Genomic DNA, 13,681 nt, shown 5'->3' with positions numbered 1-13,681 from the left:
GAGATTTCTCCAACAGTAAAGGGGAACAAAATCTCATTGACAGTGTACTGAATATCATAATTGCCCCACGCAGACCCAGTCCCTCAGACACTGTGCCCTGGGCCGACACACTTCTGACACGAATGTAACCACCGTCGACGTGATTCGTGATTTTGGAACCTGCCGATCCCATCTCTCTTCATACTGTGTCGTGATGGTGAACAAGATAGTTTAATTCAATGTGTTTTCTGGGAAAAGCAAAAATACACATCTCCTGATTTGCACAAAAGTCTGATGTATAATGTTGCTTGCTGACTATATAAGTAGTGGCCCTGTTTAGGCAACTGGTTAATTGAAATTGTTTTTACTTTACATGGAGCCAAACATAATTTCCGATACAATTTCTGCGGAATCTCATGCCACTGGAACTGATCGCGTGAATATTGCTGCCATTAGCCCGCCTGCAGATGTCAGGGTCTGAAGTGAACAACCGCCTCAATATTTACAGCTCTATACACGCGGAAGTGTTTGGGTGATCCTGCATCCAGTCTTCCAAAATTAACATGGGACGATCTTCCTTTCCACATGGTATTGAGTTGCCGCGATTTTACTGATTTCACAGACAAATCGAGCATCTTCAGTAAATGGAGTGATTTCAGAGGCGCAGAAACCCTCAGTTGGCCAAGCGTGTCTCTCCAAACTTAAGTTGCTCGTTAGTATAGTGGTTAGTATCCCTGCCTGTCATGCGGGAGACCGGGGTTCAATTCCCTGACGGGGAGAGTTTGTACTTTAACAGAAAAACATTGGGAATTATTTTTTAGAATTGGTACATCGGCTGTCGAATCCGCCAAGGCACACCGCCCCAGAGATGCAATCAACAGTGCGGAATTGAGACCGCTCATCAAAACCGCCCGCACCAAGATTTCTGTGCAATGCGTGGGTCAGCGAACCAGACACATAACTTCTTCATTTCCCACATTTGCCCCTTAAATGAAAAACGCTGCCTTCAACATGCGCCATTTGTCGCACACGATATGCACTCGCAAAAACGATACAATTCAAAGAGATTTCTCCAACGGTCAACTCAACCAACTCGTGAATAATAAGACAATCAAGCAGGATCGGACAGTGACTCGCAGCTACTGGTTAGGAACAGATTTGCCGATATAGATGACCTGCACCCCGCGATATTAAACAACGGCCTTCGAACCGCGATGAAAATGCAAAAACTGGACACAAAATGTATAAATTTGACGAACCGGATCATCTCTCAACACGCATCAGCCTCATTCCAAGAAATGTCTTGTAAAGTGACGCATAGTGGACCCTTCTGAACCTTGGTTCCTGAATTTGTCTTTCATGTCTTCTTTGCTTCACTACTCTGTCTATTATTACGAAGTAAAGGGGAACAAAATCTCATTGACAGTGTACTGAATATCATAATTGCCCCACACAGACCCAGTCCCTCAGACACTGTGTTCTGGGCCGACACACTTCTGACACGAATGTAACCACCGTCGACGTGATTCGTGATTTTGGAGCCTGCCGATCCCATCTCTCTTCATACTGTGTCGTGATGGTGAACAAGACAGTTTAATTCAATGTGTTTTCTGGGAAAAGCAAAAATACACATCTCCTGATTTGCACAAAAGTCTGATGTATAATGTTGCTTGCTGACTATATAAGTAGTGGCCCTGTTTAGGCAACTGGTTACTTTAAATTGTTTTTACTTTACATGGAGCCAAACATTCTTTCCGATATAATTTTTGCGGTATCTCATGCTACCGGAACTGATCGCGTGAATATTGCTGCCATTAGCCCGCCTGCAGATGTCAGGGTCTGAAGTGAACAACCGCCTCAATATTTACAGCTGAATACACGCGGAAGTGTTTGGGTGATCCTGCATCCAGTCTTCCAAAATTAACATGGGACGATCTTCCTTTCCACATGGTATTGCTTTGCCACGATTTTACTGATTTCACAGACAAATCGAGCATCTTCAGTAAATGGAGTGATTTCAGAGGCGCAGAAACCCTCAGTTGGCCAAGCGTGTCTCGCCGAACCGAAGTTCCTCGTTAGTATAGTGGTTAGTATCCCCGCCTGTCACGCGGGATACCGGGGTTCAATTCCCCGACGGGGAGAGTTTGTACCTTACCAGAAAAAAATTGGGATTGATTTTTTAGAATTGGTACATCGGCTGTCGAATCCGCCAAGGCACACCGCCCCAGAGATGCAATCAACAGGGCGGAATTGAGACCGCTCACCAAAACCGCCCGCACCAATATTTCTGTGCAATGCGTGGGTCAGCGAAACGGACACATTACCTTCTTCATTTCCCATATTTGCCCCGTAAAAGAAAAACGATGCCTTCAACATGCGCCATTTGTCGCACACGATATGCACTCGCAAAAACGATACAATTCAAAGAGATTTCTCCAACGGTCAACTCAACCAACTCGTGAATAATAAGACAATCAAGCAGGATCGGACAGTGACTCGCAGCTCCTGGTTAGGAACAGATTCGCCGATACAGATGACCTGCACCTGGCGATATTAAACAACGGCCTTCGAACCGCGATGAAAATGCAAAAACTGGACACAAAATGTATAAATTTGATGAACGGGATCATCCCTCAACACGCATCAGCCTCATTCCAAGAAATGTCTTGTAAAGTGACGCATAGTGGACCCTTCTGAACCGTGGTTCCTGAATTTGTCTTTCGTGTCTTCTTTGCTTCACTACTCTGTCTATTATTACGAAGTAAAGGGGAACGAAATCTCATTGACAGTGTACTGAATATCATAATTGCCCCACGCAGACCCAGTCCCTCAGACACTGTGCCATGGGCCTACACACTTCTGACACGAATGTAACCAGCGTCGACGTGATTCGTGATTTTGGAACCTGCCGATCCCATCTCTCTTCATACTGTGTCGTGATGATGAACAAGACAGTTTAATTCAATGTGTTTTCTGGGAAAAGCAAAAATACACATCTCCTGATTTGCACAAAAGTCTGATGTATAATGTTGCTTGCTGACTATATAAGTAGTGGCCCTGTTTAGGCAACTGGTTAATTGAAATCGTTTTTACTTTACATGGAGCCAAACATAATTTTCGATATAATTTTTACGGAATCTCATGCCACTGGAACTGATCGCGTGAATATTGCTGCCATTAGCCCGCCTGCAGATGTCAGGGTCTGAAGTGAAGAACCGCCTCAATATGTACAGCTCAATACACGCGGAAGAGTTTGGGTGATCCTGCAACCAGTCTTCCAAAATTAACATGGGACGATCTTCCTTTCCACATGGTATTGAGTTGCCGCGATTTTACTGATTTCACAGACAAATCGAGCATCTTCAGTCAATGGAGTGATTTCAGAGACGCAGAAACCCTCAGTTGGCCAAGCGGGGCTCACAAATTCAAAGTTCCTCGTTAGTATAGTGGTTAGTATCCCCACCTGTCACGCGGGAGACCGGGATTCAATTCCCCGAGGAGGAGAGTTTGTTCTTTGCCAGAAATAAATTGGTCATTTTTTTTTAGAATTGGTACATCGGCTGTCGAATCCGCCAAGGCACACCGCCCCAGAGATGCAATCAACAGTGCGGAATTGAGACCGCTCATCAAAACCGCCCGCACCAATATTTCTGTGCAATGCGTGGGTCAGCGAAACGGACACATTACCTTCTTCATTTCCCTCATTTGCCCCAGTAAAAGAAAAACACTGCCTTCAACATGCGCCATTTGTCGCACACGATATGCACTCGCAAAAACGATACAATTCAAAGAGATTTCTCCAACGCTCAACTCAACCAACTCAGGCAGGATCGGACAGTGACTCGCAGCTACTGGTTAGGAACAGATTCGCCGATACAGATGACCTGCACCCCGCGATATTAAACAACGGCCTTCGAACCGCGATGAAAATGCAAAAACTGTACGCAAAATGTATAAATTTGATGAACCGGATCATCTCTCAACACGCATCAGCCTCATTCCAAGAAATGTCTTGTAAAGTGACGCATAGTGGACCCTTCTGAACCGTGGTTCCTGAATTTGTCTTTCATGTCTTCTTTGCTTCACTACTCTATCTATTATTACGAAGTAAAGGGAGGCGAAATCTCATTGACAGTGTACTGAATATCATAATTGCCCCACGCAGACCCAGTCCCGCAAACACTGTGCCCTGGGCCGACACACTTCTGACACGAATGTAACCACCGTCGACGTGATTCGTGATTTTGGAACCTGACGATCCCACCTCTCTTCATGCTGTGTCGTGATGGTGAACAAGACAGTTAAATTCAATGTGTTTTCTGCGAAAAGCAAAAATACACATCTCCTGATTTGCACAAAAGTCTGATGTATAATGTTGCTTGCAGACTATATAAGTTGTGGCCCTCTTTAGGCAACTGGTTAATTGAAATAGTTTTTAATTTACATGGAGCCAAATATAATTTCCGATCAAATTTCTGCGGAATCTCATGCCACTGGAACTGATCGCGTGGATATTGCTGCCATTAGCCCGCCTGCAGATGTCAGGGTCTGAAGTGAACACCCGCCTCAATATTTACAGCTCAATACACGCGGAAGAGTTTGGGTGATCCTGCATCCAGTCTTCCAAAATTAACATGGGACGATCTTCCTTTCCACATGGCATTGAGTTGCCGTTATTTTACTGATTTCACAGACAAATAGAGCATCTTCAGTCAATGGAGTGATTTCAGAGGTGCAGAAACCCTCAGTTGGCCAAGCGTGGCTCATCAAACCTAATTTCCTCGTTAGTATAGTGGTTCGTATCCCCGCCTGTCACGCGGGAGACCGGGGAGAGTTTGTAGCTTACCAGAAAAAAATTGGAAATCCTTTTTTACAATTGGTACATCGCCTGTCGAAACCGCCAAGGCACAGCGCCCCAGAGATGCAATCAACAGGGCGGAATTGAGACCGCTCATCAAAACCGCCCACGCCAATATTTTTGTGCAACGCGTGGGTCAGCGAACCGGACACATACCTTCTTCATTTCCCACATTTGCCCCTGTAAAAGAAATACGCTGCCTTCAACGTGCGCCATTTGTCGCACACGATATGCACTCGCAAAAACGATACAATTCAAAGAGATTTCTCCAACGGTCAACTCAACCAACTCGTGAATAATAAGACAATCAAGCAGGATCGGACAGTGACTCGCAGCTACTGGTTAGGAACAGATTCGCCGATACAGATGACCTGCACCCCGCGATATTAAACAACGGCCTTCGAACCGCGATGAAAATGCAAAAACTGGACACAAAATGTATAAATTTGACGAACGGGATCATCCCTCAACACGCATCAGCCTCATTCCAAGAAATGTCTTGTAAAGTGACGCATAGTGGACCCTTCTGAACCGTGGATCCTGAATTTGTCTTTCATGTCTTCTTTGCTTCACTACTCTGTCTATTATTACGAAGTAAAGGGGAACAAAATCTCATTGACAGTGTACTGAATATCATAATTGCCCCACGCAGACCCAGTCCCTCAGACACTGTGCCCTGGGCCGACACACTTCTGACACGAATGTAACCAGCGTCGACGTGATTCGTGATTTTGGAACCTGCCGATCCCATCTCTCTTCATACTGTATCTTGATGGTGAACAAGACATTTTAATTCAATGTGTTTTCTGGGAAAAGCAAAAATACACATCTCCTGATTTGCACAAAAGTCTGATGTATAATGTTGCTTGCTGACTATATAAGTAGTGGCCCTGTTTAGGCAACTGGTTAATTGAAATCGTTTTTACTTTACATGGAGCCAAACATAATTTCCGATGTAATTTTTGCGGAATCTCATGCCACTGGAACTGATCGCGTGAATATTGCTGCCATTAGCCCGCCTGCAGATGTCAGGGTCTGAAGTGAACAACCGCCTCAATATTTACAGATCAATACACGCGGAAGTGTTTGGGTGATCCTGCATCCAGTCTTCCAAAATTAACATGGGACGATCTTCCTTTCCACATGGTATTGATTTGCCGCGATTTTACTGATTTCACAGACAAATAGAGCATCTTCAGTAAATGGAGTGATTTCAGAGGCGCAGAAACCCTCAGTTGGCCAAGCGGGGGTTGCAAAATTGAAGTTCCTCGTTAGTATAGTGGTTAGTATCCCCGCCTGTCACGCGGGAGACTGGGGTTCAATTCCCCAACGGGGAGTGTTTGTACCTTACCAGAGAAAAATTGGGAACAATTTTTTAGAATTGGTACATCGGCTGTCGAATCCGCCAAGGCACACCGCCCCAAAATTGCAATCAACAGGGCGGAATTGAGACCGCTCATCAAAACCGCCCGCACCAATATTTCTGTGCAATGCGTGGGTCAGCGAAACGGACACATTACCTTCTTCATTTCCCATATTTGCCCCTGTAAAAGAAAAACGCTGCCTTCAACATGCGCCATTTGTCGCACACGATATGCACTCGCAAAAACGATACAATTCAAAGAGATTTCTCCAACGGTCAACTCAACCAACTCGTGAATAATAAGACAATCAAGCAGGATCGGACAGTGACTCGCAGCTACTGGTTAGGAACAGATTCGCCGATACAGATGACCTGCACCCCGCGATATTAAACAACGGCCTTCGAACCGCGATGAAAATGAAAAACGGGACACAAAATGTATAAATTTGATGAACCGGATCATCTCTCAACACGCATCAGCCTCATTCCAAGAAATGTCTTGTAAAGTGACGCATAGTGGACCCTTCTGAACCGTGGTTCCTGAATTTGTCTTTCATGTCTTCTTTTCTTCACTACTCTGTCTATTATTACGAAGTAAAGGGGAACAAAATCTCATTGGCAGTGTACTGAATATCATAATTGCCCCACGAAGACCCAGTCCCTCAGACACTGTGCGCTGGGCCGACACACTTCTGACACGAATGTAACCAGCGTCGACGTGATTCGTGATTTTGGAATCTGCCGATCCCATCTCTCTTCATACTGTGTCGTGATGGTGAACAAGACAGTTTAATTCAATGTGTTTTCTGGGAAAAGCAAAAATACGCATCTCCTGATTTGCACAAAAGTCTGATGTATAATGTTGCTTGCTGACTATATAAGTAGTGGCCCTGTTTAGGCAACTGGTTAATTGAAATCGTTTTTACTTTACATGGAGCCAAACATAATTTTCGATATAATTTTTACGGAATCTCATGCCACTGGAACTGATCGCGTGAATATTGCTGCCATTAGCCCGCCTGCAGATGTCAGGGTCTGAAGTGAAGAACCGCCTCAATATGTACAGCTCAATACACGCGGAAGAGTTTGGGTGATCCTGCAATCAGTCTTCCAAAATTAACATGGGACGATCTTCCTTTCCACATGGTATTGAGCTGACGCGATTTTACTGATTTCACAGACAAATCGAGCATCTTCAGTCAATGGAGTGATTTCAGAGGCGCAGAAACCCTCAGTTGGCCAAGCGGGGCTCACAAACTCAAAGTTCCTCGTTAGTATAGTGGTTAGTATCCCCACCTGTCACGCGGGAGACCGGGGTTCAATTCCCCGAGGAGGAGAGCTTGTTCTTTGCCAGAAATAAAGTGGTCATTTTTTTTTAGAATTGGTACATCAGCTGTCGAATCCGCCAAGGCATACCGCCCCAGAGATGCAATCAACAGTGCGGAATTGAGACCGCTCATCAAAACCGCCTGCACCAATATTTCTGTGCAATGCGTGGGTCAGTGAAACGGACACATTACCTTCTTCATTTCCCTCATTTGCCCCAGTAAAAGAAAAACGCTGCCTTCAACATGCGCCATTTGTCGCACACGATATGCACTCGCAAAAACGATACAATTCAAAGAGATTTCTCCAACGCTCAACTCAACCAAGTCAGGCAGGATCGGACAGTGACTCGCAGCTACTGGTTAGGAACAGATTCGCCGATACAGATGACCTGCACCCCGCGATATTAAACAACGGCCTTCGAACCGCGATGAAAATGCAAAAACTGTACGCAAAATGTATAAATTTGATGAACCGGATCATCTCTCAACACGCACCAGCGTCATTCCAAGAAATGTCTTGTAAAGTGACGCATAGTGGACCCTTCTGAACCGTGGTTCCTGAATTTGTCTTTCATGTCTTCTTTGCTTCACTACTCTGTCTATTATTACGAAGTAAAGGGAGGCGAAATCTCATTGACAGTGTACTGAATATCATAATTGCCCCACGCAGACCCAGTCCCGCAAACACTGTGCCCTTGGCCGACACACTTCTGACACGAATGTAACCACCGTCGACGTGATTCGTGATTTTGGAACCTGCCGATCCCATCTCTCTTCATGCTGTGTCGTGATGGTGAACAAGACAGTTGAATTCAATGTGTTTTCTGGGAAAAGCAAAAATACACATCTCCTGATTTGCACAAAAGTCTGATGTATAATGTTGCTTGCAGACTATATAAGTTGTGGCCCTCTTTAGGCAACTGGTTAATTGAAATAGTTTTTAATTTACATGGAGCCAAATATAATTTCCGATCAAATTTCTGCGGAATCTCATGCCACTGGAACTGATCGCGTGGATATTGCTGCCATTAGCCCGCCTGCAGATGTCAGGGTCTGAAGTGAACACCCGCCTCAATATTTACAGCTCAATACACGCGGAAGAGTTTGGGTGATCCTGCATCCAGTCTTCCAAAATTAACATGGGACGATCTTCCTTTCCACATGGTATTGAGTTGCCGTTATTTTACTGATTTCACAGACAAATAGAGCATCTTCAGTAAATGGAGTGATTTCAGAGGTGCAGAAACCCTCAGTTGGCCAATCGTGGCTCATCAAACCTAATTTCCTCGTTAGTATAGTGGTTCGTATCCCCGCCTGTCACGCGGGAGACCGGGGAGAGTTTGTAGCTTACCAGAAAAAAATTGGAAATCCTTTTTTACAATTGGTACATCGCCTGTCGAAACCGCCAAGGCACAGCGCCCCAGAGATGCAATCAACAGGGCGGAATTGAGACCGCTCATCAAAACCGCCCACGCCAATATTTTTGTGCAACGCGTGGGTCAGCGAACCGGACACATACCTTCTTCATTTCCCACATTTGCCCCTGTAAAAGAAATACGCTGCCTTCAACGTGCGCCATTTGTCGCACACGATATGCACTCGCAAAAACGATACAATTCAAAGAGATTTCTCCAACGGTCAACTCAACCAACTCGTGAATAATAAGACAATCAAGCAGGATCGGACAGTGACTCGCAGCTACTGGTTAGGAACAGATTCGCCGATACAGATGACCTGCACCCCGCGATATTAAACAACGGCCTTCGAACCGCGATGAAAATGCAGAAACTGTACACAAAATGTATAAATTTGATGAACCGGATCATCTCTCAACACGCATCAGCCTCATTCCAAGAAATGTCTTGTAAAGTGACGCATAGTGGACCCTTCTGAACCGTGGTTCCTGAATTTGTCTTTCATGTCTTCTTCAAGGCACTCTATCATTAACTGAGTAGATCCCGCCCCGATTCGATCAACCAAAATGCATCACTTCACATATTTCTAAATTAAACTCCATCTGCCATTCATTGGCCCACTGGCCCATTGATCTATACCACGTTACAATACTAGATAACCTTCTTCACTCTCCACTATGTCACCAATATTAATGTCATCTGAAAACCTACGAACCATGCGTCCTAAATCCTCATCCAAATACTTAATAAAACAAACAAATAACAGTAGACCCAGCACTGATCCAAATACTTAATAAAAGAAGCAAATAACAGCAGGCCCAGCACTGATGCATGAGGCACACCGCTGGTTACAGACATCCAGTTTGAAAAACAACCCTCTACAACCACCCTTTGTCTTCTATCGTCAAGCCAAGCGTTTCACCCTATTGGCTACCCCACACTGGATACCGTGCGATTTAAACTTTTGCAACAACCTACCATACAGTATCTTGTTAAAGGCCTTGCTAAAATCCATACAGATAACGTCGAATGCACTGCCCTCATCTACCTTCTTGGTTACCCCTTCAAAATACTGAATCAAATTCGTGACACATGATTTTCCAATCACAAAGCTACTATGACTGGGAGAGAGAGAGAGAGAGAGAGAAATAGATGATAGATAGGTAGATAGACAGACAGACAGACAGACAGATAGATAGATAGGTGGACAGATAGATAGATAGATAAATAGATGATAGATAAATGGATAGGGTAGATAGATAGGTACAGAAAGAGAGAGAGAGAAAAAATGAAACTCCTTCTGTCGTTTTACTCTTTATTTCTCCATCCTCTTTCTCCCCCACCCTCTTTGTCTCTCACTCACTTTCTCTCACGCGCTTCCTCTCTCATTCTCTTTCTCGCTCATCCCCTTTCGGTCTCAGCCTCATTCTCTCTCAATTTCTCTATCTCTCGCCCTATTTCTTTACCACCCCTTTACGCCCTTACCCTCATTCTCTCTTGTCCTCTTCCTCTCACACTCTCTCTTTACCTCGTTATTGCTCTCTCATCATCTTTCTCCTCACACTCTTTCTCTCTCACCATCTTTTCTCTCATGCTCTGTTACTCCACCCACTTTCTCTTTCGCCCTCTTCATATTCCACTCTCTCTTTCTCTAATGACATTTATCTGAAATGAAAAATAATGAAAATCGCTTATTGTCACAAGTAGGCTTCAAATGAAGTTACTGTGAAAAGCCCCTAGTCGCCACATTCCGGCGCCTGTTCGGGGAGGTTGGTACGCCCTTTCTTGTGCCAGCACATCATAGTTTTAGTGTGTTGTCAGCTGGAGGGGCAGCATCCGTTCGAGGCGCTGTATTAGTTTTCATCGCTTGATTTGCTTTTGCTGCTCGACAACGTGTTGTTTTTTGCATCAGCTGCAGGCTCTCACTCTTCTGATGTGTTCCAATGTTGCAATTCATTGTCTCGGTTTGAGGAGCTGCATTAAATTTACTGTTGCAATAATTTTCTTTGGCGTTTAAACAGTTTGGATATTTAATTCACTGGAATGCGCACTTTATGAACACACTATAATCAAATAAAGGAATTGTTCGAAGTTAGAGAGGCTGCTGCAGCCCACAGTGCAGTAGACCTACCCAGATAAACAAATTAACAATTGGAATTGAATCACTGAATGGTTGCAGTTAAAGAGGCAGCAAGACCTCAGTTTGCAGTGGAACAACGTTGGAAACACACTAACAATTGGAACAGAACCGTCACAGTTAAAGTGCACCTACACCAAGAGTGCAGTCGAAACCCATCCGGAGAAACAAAATAACAATTGAAACTGAATCACTGGGTGGTCACAGTTAAAGGTGCAGCTAACCCCAGAGTGTAATGGAACCACCCAGAAAAACACACTGAGTATTGGGACTGATTCACTGAATGGTCACAGTTAGTGATGATATGGAGATGCCGCCGGAGGAAGGAGCAGTGCTCAGAAAGCTAGTGATTCGAAACAAACCTGTTGGACTTTAACCTCAGTAAGAAGTCTTACAACCCCAGGTTAAAGTCAAACAGGTTTGTTTCGAATCACTAGCTTTCGGAGCACTGCTCCTTCCTCAGGTGCTCCGAAAGCTAGTGATTCAAAACAAACCTATTGGGCATTAACCTGGTGTTGTAAGACTTCTTACTGTTCTCACCCCAGTCCAAAGCCGGCATCTCCACATCAGGACTTTACCCTGGTGTTTTAAGACTTCTTACATCTAGCGGCATTCCTGAGTGCACTAGAACCACTCAGAGAAGCACGCTGGAAATTGCAGCTGAATCATTGAATGGTCATGGTAGCACAATGGCTAGCACATTTGCGTCACAGCTCCAGGGTCCGAGGTACAATTCCCGACTTGGCTCATTGCCTTTGCGCAGTCTACCCGTTCTCCCAGTGTCTGCGTGGGTTTCCTCTGGGTGCTCCGGTTTCCTCCCACAGTCCAAACATGTGTAGGTTAGGTAGATTGGCCATGGTAAATTGCCCTTACGTTTGGTGGGGTTACTGGGGACAGGGTGAGGGTGTGGGCTTAGTTAGGATGCTCATTCCAAGGGCCAGTGCAGATTCGATGGGTCCAATGGCCACCCTCTGCACTGTAAGTTCTATGTTTATGTCACAGTTAAAGAAGGAGCTACACCCCAGAGTGCAGTGGGACCACCCAGAGAAACACACTGACAATTGGAACTGAAGCACCCAGTGGTCACAGTCGAGTGACGAATATCACTGAAACAATCTGAGATCTGGAGAGGGGACTGTTGGTGTATGAGTGGACTCCCTCCTTTCTGTTATTATTTGTTGATCAATGTGATCAACATAGTCCAGTGTTTGGAAAGAGGTCATTCACTCCAAAAGTAATATTTCCTTTCACTGAACTCAATGTCGTAATCTGTTTGCTCCTCTATATTAATTCAATAAGTTAAACGATGTTGCAACCTCAATATCCCTGAGGTAGTCCCTCATGGTATAAATTAAAGGCTTTGGAAATATATGACTTCAGAGTTTAAGACAGAGAGACTGTCAACAGCACGAAGGAGCAGGTGACTTCACATTGAATATGGTTCTTCCAATTGATACATCTGAGAAAATATTCTACCCAATTCTAACAATTGTTGGCGTTAACGGTAAGTTATGATCTCCATTGTTGTCCTAATTTGTGTGTGAGTGGCTCTGTGATATTAAACAGATTGAAAAAGTGTAATGCTGATCTCGTGCTCACTATTCTACAGTCAACTGATGAAGGATAAGGCAAATGTCTATGGTTTCCAACTCATTATTCATCTAACACTAAACCTCTGTTTGTAACTCCGATCAATACAGTTATTACATTCAGTGGAATCTTGTATAATGTTGGATTGGATCTCAGTGAATACAATCTCTCTGAAGGAGGATTTAATGGGAGTCAGAAAGAAATCACACTGAATGAGGGTCTCTAACCGCAGTGGAATATGAGAGAGTGAACAAGGATTGTTGGAAGTATCTGTCAGTGTAGAATTGTACTGAATGTGGGTCTCTCACCAGAGTGTGATATTTGATCCAATTATCCATCTATTACTAGGACTACCTATACGAGTCGGATTGTATTGGGACAGGTACTTGACTGAAATAAGGTGATTCTATTTTGAAATAATGTATTGTGGTGTTGAGTACTCGCTTCATTCTATGGAACTCTCTCTCTCTCTCACGATTATATCGTTGGAATAGATTAAAGGCAGGAATAGTTTAGCTGTGCGTTGAAAATGTTTGATATCTATTGTGTGAAGTGAAATATCTCGATATCTCTGTTTTCCATTGAACTGTTCCAACAGAAACAGATATCACCCAACGTCTGACATTTCTTTAAACCCAGAACAGTACAGTATTCTAATAGGTAGAAACAGAGAAATTTACAGTGCAGAAGGAGGCCATTTGGCCCATCAAGTCTGCACCAACCCCTGGAAAGACCATCCCACTTAAGCACCCTTTCCCCGTAACACAGTAACCCCTCCTAAACCTTTTGGTCACTAAGGGTAAATGTAACATGGCCAATCCACCTAACCTGCACATCTTTGGACTGTGGGAGGAAACTGGTGAACCCGGATGAAACTCACGCAGACACGGGGAGGACGTGCAGACTACGCACAGACAGTGACCCAAGCCGGGAAGCGAACCTGGAACCCTGGAGCTGTGATGGCACAGTGCTAACTATTGTGCCATCGTGTGACATTTCTCGCATTTGTAT

General features: G+C 44.4%; 2 non-coding genes across 2 annotated transcripts; both read left to right on the top strand.

Moving 5' to 3' along the window:
- The first annotated feature begins 2,048 nt into the window (after window positions 1-2,048).
- trnad-guc (transfer RNA aspartic acid (anticodon GUC)) lies at window positions 2,049-2,120 on the top strand. The gene has a single exon. It is a non-coding gene; the product is annotated as a tRNA-Asp (tRNA).
- A 3,982-nt stretch (window positions 2,121-6,102) lies between these two features.
- trnad-guc (transfer RNA aspartic acid (anticodon GUC)) lies at window positions 6,103-6,174 on the top strand. Its single transcript has one exon. It is a non-coding gene; the product is annotated as a tRNA-Asp (tRNA).
- The last annotated feature ends 7,507 nt before the right edge of the window (window positions 6,175-13,681 follow it).

The sequence above is a fragment of the Scyliorhinus torazame genome, chromosome 25 (genome assembly GCF_047496885.1).
Source record: "Scyliorhinus torazame isolate Kashiwa2021f chromosome 25, sScyTor2.1, whole genome shotgun sequence".
NCBI lineage: Eukaryota > Metazoa > Chordata > Chondrichthyes > Carcharhiniformes > Scyliorhinidae > Scyliorhinus > Scyliorhinus torazame.
This window is presented reverse-complemented; position numbering and strand designations above follow the sequence as displayed.